The sequence below is a fragment of the Limulus polyphemus genome, unplaced genomic scaffold, assembly GCF_000517525.1.
Source record: "Limulus polyphemus unplaced genomic scaffold, Limulus_polyphemus-2.1.2 Scaffold50, whole genome shotgun sequence".
Taxonomy (NCBI): domain Eukaryota; kingdom Metazoa; phylum Arthropoda; class Merostomata; order Xiphosura; family Limulidae; genus Limulus; species Limulus polyphemus.
The window spans coordinates 1,179,973-1,187,255 of record NW_013665660.1 but is presented as its reverse complement, the minus strand read 5'-3'; the positions used below and the strand labels follow the sequence as shown (position 1 = coordinate 1,187,255).

At 35.6% G+C, this 7,283-nt stretch overlaps 1 protein-coding gene across 2 annotated transcripts in view; it reads right to left on the bottom strand.

The window, feature by feature from the left end:
- Window positions 1-7,283, bottom strand: part of LOC106463042 — a 231,148-nt gene that overhangs the window by 185,582 nt on the left and 38,283 nt on the right. Inside the window, exon 1 of one of the 2 annotated variants that reach the window (XM_022390758.1) lies at window positions 4,796-4,814. The exons of the other annotated variant lie outside the window; for it this stretch is intronic. The gene's annotated coding sequence lies outside the window, so the exon portion shown is untranslated. Of the gene's footprint in view, window positions 1-4,795; window positions 4,815-7,283 lie in introns of those variants that run through there. 2 annotated transcript variants of the gene reach the window in all.

Sequence of the window (7,283 nt, the reverse complement as noted above, 5' to 3'; positions counted from 1 at the left end):
ACTACGGTTTTAGGGTTAGTTTTAGTTTGTTTTTTAACGTTTACCGTACGTACCTTCCTTTCCTTGTATTTTATTTTTAGTTCTTGTATTGTTTGTAGTATTGTATTTCTTATATATATATATATATATATTGTATATATATATATATATATATACAATATTGTGATAGCTTCTGATAATGATATATGTACAATGTTGTGATAGCTTTTGATAATGGTAGCTATATACGTACACATATACATACAATATTGTGATGGCTTCTGGTAATGCTTTGTTTGTTTTGAATTTTGCGCAAAGCTACACGAGGACTATCTGCACTAGCCGTCCCTAATTTAGCAGTGTAAGACTAGAGGGAAGGCAGCTAGTTATCACCACCCACCGCCAACTCTTGCGCTACTCTTTTACCAACGAATAGTGGGATTGACCGTCACATTATAACGTCCCCACGGTTGAAAGGGCGAGCATGTTTGATGGGACGGCGATTCGAACCTCAAATTGCGAGTCGAGCGCCCTAACCACCTAGCCATGTCAGACGTCTCAGCGGTAAGTCTCAGAGATTACAATGCTAAGATTCGGGTTTCGATCTCCGCTGTGGGCATCGAACAGATAGCCCATTGTGTAGCTTTTTTGTTTTTAGTACAAAAGAACAAACAAACAAGCTAGAGTGACAATGCTTCTCCCTGTCTGGTTCAGTGTCAGTTTTCGTAATATTTTTGAACCCCTGGTCAGAGCAGGCTAATACCTGTTAATATTTTTGAGCTCCTGGTCAGATCAGGCTAATTCCTGTTAATATTTGTGAACTATTGGTTAGATCAGGCTAATACCTGTTAATATTTGTGAACTGTTGGTTAGATCAGGCTAATACCTGTTAATATTTGTGAACTCCTGGTCAGATCAGGCTAATACCTGTTAATATTTGTGAACTCCTGGTCAGATCAGGCTAATACCTGTTAATATTTGTGAACTCCTGGTCAGATCAGGCTAATACCTGTTGATATTTTTGAGCTCCTGGTCAGATCAGGCTAATACTTGTTAATATTTGTGAACTGCTGGTCAGATCAGGCAAATACCTGTTAATAATTTTGAGCTCCTGGTCAGATCAGGCTAATACCTGTTAATATTTGTGAACTCCTGGTCAGAGCAGGCTAATACCTGTAAATATTTTTGAGGCTGCCATGCACTATATGTCCGCATTTTATAATGTATATTTTAGAAGTTGCTCCATGTGACGTCTACAAATGTCACGTTTTCTGGGGAGCATACCACTGATCCCCATAGAATTACCTTACCATGTTCAACTGTTATCCCCTCCCCCTTCCAAGTAAATTATGCTTCTTTCGCCTGTGTTCTTCTACTGCGTTTCGAGGGTATCTTAATAAATCACGTAGCCAACCCAACAGCTCCTTGAACCTGGTCAGTTTACAAAGTGGTAGTCTTGGGTCAACATCTGTTTTATATATATATACTTGAAATATAACATGTCAGTCATACTAAATCGTACATCAAAATGAAAAAGCATAGTACAACAGAAACTCCATACCTTCGATAATTTCAAGTAAAATCTTAAACACTATCCTTCATTTAACGTTTCTGAACTAATGCATTTTTCATGAATTCATAACAAGTTGTCCTTGGCAGAAACGTGAAGTAATGTTCACTCTATAGTGTAAATAATGAAACATTTTGAGAGCTCAACACTTCGACATTATTTATTCATTTGGTGTCACGTTTCTTTTGATGTTACTCTATTTTTACGTTCATTTTGTACAAGGTTAGAATATCATGGCCTATTTCGCTTAAAATATTTAACAATTATAAGCATTCAGTGCATAAAGGTGATCCTCCACCTTAAAAGTATTATAAATAAAATGCGTGCATTTAAATTTATGCCTTTTATGTAAGTAAATATATATATTATAGACACGTTCTGTTATATACAGAGGTACTAATACCTGGAAAAGAAACTGTGATTCTCAGCTGAGGAACAGTTTTATCCTACAATCCACATTTGCAATAGTGAGAAGCAAAAAACAGTTTGTTAATACATTTTCATCGCCTCTTTTTGTCCTTTGCTAAACTCGTGTTATATTCTGGTATGTGTAAATGGTACACATCGGGGCGTTGTTACGTTTCTAGTAACTGAGCGCTCATTTGGGTTCCCAGGCCTACAGTGAGTGCCTAGGTACACTTGAATGGATACCTAAGCGCTTATTTAGTTTAGCCAATTAGCACCCAACCGCATTTCTGTGACCCTGCTAATTACAACCACAAAATTGTAAGTAATATTTCAGGTAAGCATTCATACGCATATAGTTTACACACCCAAAGAGATTTTGGAGATCTTCTTGTAAGAATAATCCAATATTCTACTGCTTCTATCGTTTGTTTTAAGAAGCAGTTCTCGATAAATCGGCCCTTGATACATTAGCCCCTTGCACCCTATTGCTACAGCAATGCTCCTGTATATTTTTCTTAATTTATCATACATCTACTTTGAATTTTAACCTGAATCCAAAATGTTCTTAGGGGTTGTTACCATGCGATGTCGTTTATACTGTCTTTATCTGTTTTTCAGCAATTATTTATGATAGTTCTGTTCTTGATTGCACAAACATTTGAAATAATGTTTCTTTTTTCTATTTGTATTCCAAAAGTTACAGCTTACTACTATTTTGTAAGCCACGTAATGTTAGTTTTAGTTTTTTTATAGAGGCGCATCAATGCCATAGGACTTGTAATACTATAATGGTATATTTGTATAGTTTTTCTTTTACTTAATTCATTTATCTCGTTCTTGCTTTCTGTATATGTGCTCGGTTTCATCATAATTAGGTATTCATTCAGGTATCACCCACGTAGCGGTGTGACATCCACAAACTGATTCATTTTCAGTAACCATATTGCTTTAATCGTTGGATGCAGAATGAAAATTTGGTCCTCTTAAACAAAATGTGATCTCGGTGAAATTCGCTGAAAAAAAACGCCATGTTACACCTACATTACCGTGTATGTTACTGTCTCTGAAGCAAACAAATCCGTTATATTGTTGCACAGTATTTTTATATGGACAACTTGAAAATAAAAGTATGCTGTAAAGTCAAGGTTAAAAGACAATAAGACCTAGGTGACTAATCCAGAAGCAAGATAAGGCGCGGCAATATGGATGTTGCTGACTTAGTTTAATTAAGATGCTTTGTTATAAGAAAAGAGGACGGTCTCGTATACAGCTCTGTAACAGAACCACCCTTTCACCAAACTATAAGACAACACGTGGTCCAGCTGTATTGTTACACTTCTGTGCTACGAAATTCTAAGTACACACAACAATAACTATTTGAACCTGTACACACCATTTCCTCACGTGGCTTCTGAAACGCCCCAGTAATATATGTTTTCCCTTAGTCGAGGAGTGGTTATTGTTGTAATAACCATATGACATCATCGCTATTTTAGGAACTGAATTAACTAGTGTTATCTAGATCACGTTTACTTTGTAAATATTATAATTAAAAGTTCACCAGAGCATAAGCTTTTTGTTAACATTAATTAATTTATTTGAAAATCAAAGTTTATAAGTACGTAAAATAGGTTTTTCAAAGATCGTGTGTGCGCAATTAGTTGGGTAAAGCTAGTAATACATCAGAAACGTAAATGCTATACAGTACAGTGATAAATAAGCTATTAACAGAATTGTAAATTACTCTTACATGAGTTAGTTATAAATTATATGTTGCGTGATAAGTGGATAATAAACTGTTCCAGCAGAAGTATATATGTGTTGCTTTTTTTGTTAACGTATATTCTTTGTAAAGTTCCGTTTTTTTTTGTCATAAGAAATAGAAAACAGCAATCTACAAATACTGTTCCATTGCAAACATTACAGTTTACAGAGTTGCAGAGTTTAATGTATACTTTTCCGTTGAAAACATTACAGTTTGCATAGTTGAATAGTTTAATGTCTACTTTTCCGTTGAAAACATTACAGTTTGCAGAGTTGCATAGTTTAATGTCTACTTTACTATTGAAAACATTACAGTTTGCAGAGTTGCATGATGTAATGTCATAATTTTCCATTAAAAACATTACAGTTTGCAAAGTTGCGTGGTTTAATGTCATACTTTTCCATTGAAAACATTACAGTTTGCAGAGTTCGCGTGGTTTAATGTCATACTTTTCCATTGAAAACATTACAGTTTGCAGAGTTGCGTGGTTTGATGTCATACTTTTCCATTGAAAACATTACAGTTTGCAGAGTTGCGTGGTTTAATGGCATACTTTTCCATTGAAAACATTACAGTTCGCAGAGTTGCATGGTTTAATGTCATACTTTTCCATTGAGAACATTACAGTTTGCAGAGTTGTATAGTTTAATGTCATTTCTGAAAATATGTTTTTCTACCTGCTCCAGCTCCCACTGTCTTAGCTGTAAGTCTGCAGGCGTACGACGTTAAAAATCAAGGTTTGATACCTTGTAATGGGCAAGATAGCCCATTGTGTAGCTTGACGCTTTTAAAAAACACAAACAAACAACCTAAAAGCCCACTTAAACTGTTAAATGTTCGGGTTGTCCTTCCAACTACCTGTTAAAACCATAATTATTAGTAACTTTACCATCTCCTAATGGATTTTGTTTATAAATATGATAATATTTCTAGACAAGGAACGACCACAACTAATAAACCAAATAATGTTTTACAGTTATTTCAAACAACTAGAACAAAATCGAAAACCATCGCATACACAAAACAAGATTAGGGTTCAACACTACATCGTGGGAAGGATTTATAAGATGTACCTTAGAATGAGGGGCATCTGTAGAATAGGTCCCACACAGCGGTAGATATGCACCAATTATCAGATTTATTCGCAAGACTCACCTATGAAAAAGAAGAAGAAAAAAAAAAACAAGTATGAGAGCCCACGCCTACAAGACCCCAGGTGTAAAACAAACAAACTACTATTAATTATCTGCAGCTACTTGTTGGGAGGTAAGTGCTCCTAATGAAACATAATTGTAAAAATAAAATAAATTACTATGACTGGATCATTAAGGATGATAAGTTTGTTTATTTCGCGTAAAGCTAAACATCCATAATTGATATACCTAAGTGATAGCCTAGGGGGAAAGCAGCTTGCCAACATCACTCACCACCAACTCTTGGGCTACTCTTTACTAATCATAAGAGGGATTGACCATCACATTATAACGCCTCAACGGTTAAAAGGGTGAGTATGTTTGGCAACGGATTTTCTATCCAGCGACCCGCAAATTGCGAATCGGCGGTCCTAACCGCCAGGCTATGCCAGGCCGGGATGATAAGTAAAACATAATTTTTTTAATTAAATATATTTTAATATCTGGCCCGGTATGGCCAGGTGGTTAGGGCACTCGACTCGCAATCTGCGGGTCGCAAGTTCGAATCTCCGTCCCACCAAACATGCTCGCCCTTTCAGCCGTGGAGGCGTTATAAGTGACGGTCAATCCCATTATTCGTTGGTAAAAGAGTAGCCCAAGAGTTGGCGGTGGGTGGTGATGACTAGCTGCCTTCCCTCTGGGTCTTACGCTACTAAATTAGGGACGGCTAGCACAGATAGCCTTCGTGTGGCTTTGCGAAATTCAAAACAAACAAACAAACTTTAATATCTATTTCACCCATGTGATGAAACCTTGAAATAAATCAACAAATAACTAAATGGCTGCAGCGTACTATACAATACAAAACCTTGCTTATGTTGCAGATGTTAGGCCTAACTGTCAATGACTATATGTAAGAGTTTTTCTTCGATTAAATATATTATAATCTATTCTCTACTACAGAGTTTCCCCACCAGATACAACCTTGAAAAAGTCAAAATGGCTGAGCGGCATACGGCTCAGCTTACAACATAGAATTCTGTTTACTCTACAGATGTTAGGCTTAACGTTAAAGTAATATGTGTAAAATGATTTTTCCTGAATTAAATGTAGTTTATCTGTTTTACTGCAAAAATTTTCCATCATAATTTTTAGCAAAAAAATATAATATATTTTTTAAAACGTCAGCTCCTCGCTTGCTCAGTGTTTATCAGTGGGCTTATAACGCTAAAAATCGGGTTTTGATATCCGCGGTGGGCTGAGCACAAATAGTCCTTTGTGTAGCTTTTGCTTTACGACAAACAAAACAGAAACAAACCAAAACAGCAAAAAGTGAAGTATCAATTACAAACGTAATTCAAAACAAGAGTTCCTTATACCACAAGCATCTGAAGTGATCTCAAAAACGTGCTCACGCTTATCACTGCTGGAATGTGGACTATGAATTCTGTATCCACGTGTTTTTGTAAAAGCGTTTACATATGTTTACGAAAAAAATAAATAATGTGGTACAGAAGTCATTTCTATTACTTTTTTTTCACTCACAGCTCCATCATTCACGTAAACAGTACTCAACACTGGGTTCCCAGGGTACTCAGAAGGTTATTTTGACCTCTGACCTATCGACTAAACTATTGCCCTTTATTATTTATCACATTAATAAAACCGTCTTTGATTCATAGTCAACAGTCCTTTCTTTAAGTGTTGCTACAGATATGTAAAACATATGGTTAAAAACAAAATAAGATGTAATATAAAAATAAAACCTTCTGATCATAGTTAAACAGGATGCCACATCGGAAAAGTAATGTCCTCTGATTACATCAAGTAAAATGATGCAACAGAAAAGCAAAAACCTTTCTGAATGCATCCAATACCACATTATTATTATGTTCATGCAACACCACCATTCTCTAATTAATATATATTAATAGTTACACACATATGCAACATTTTTTTATTTCTCTAAGTTCTTAGGTGTGTTGTAGGTTTTTTTATACATGTCAAATAACTGTTAAAGTATTATCAAGAACTTTTGGTTTTGTTGCAGAGGCATTATAAACTAAGTGCTATCTCAATATCAGCTGTGTCATATGTGCGGGCAGTGTTTATTCATTTTCTGTTTGCTCCTCGTGCAGTTACCATAGCAGATAAAGAGATAGTGGAATAAACCTGTATCTTGATGGTTGTGTCTGTGAGCAAGTCTTCAAAACAGTCAAGACGTGTGAGAAAGTGCCCCTCTGTTCTTCAGTTTACTTTTCGTTTTAAAGTTCAGCATATTTCTACTTTGAGCACATTTTACTTCAATCTTTCATCTCCACAGTCAACGAATATTGTGTTTTATTTCGTTTTTATGAGTGTGATATCTCGTGCTCTTCATTACACCATACATACTTTGTATCTCTACACATATCCTGCTAAGTCCATA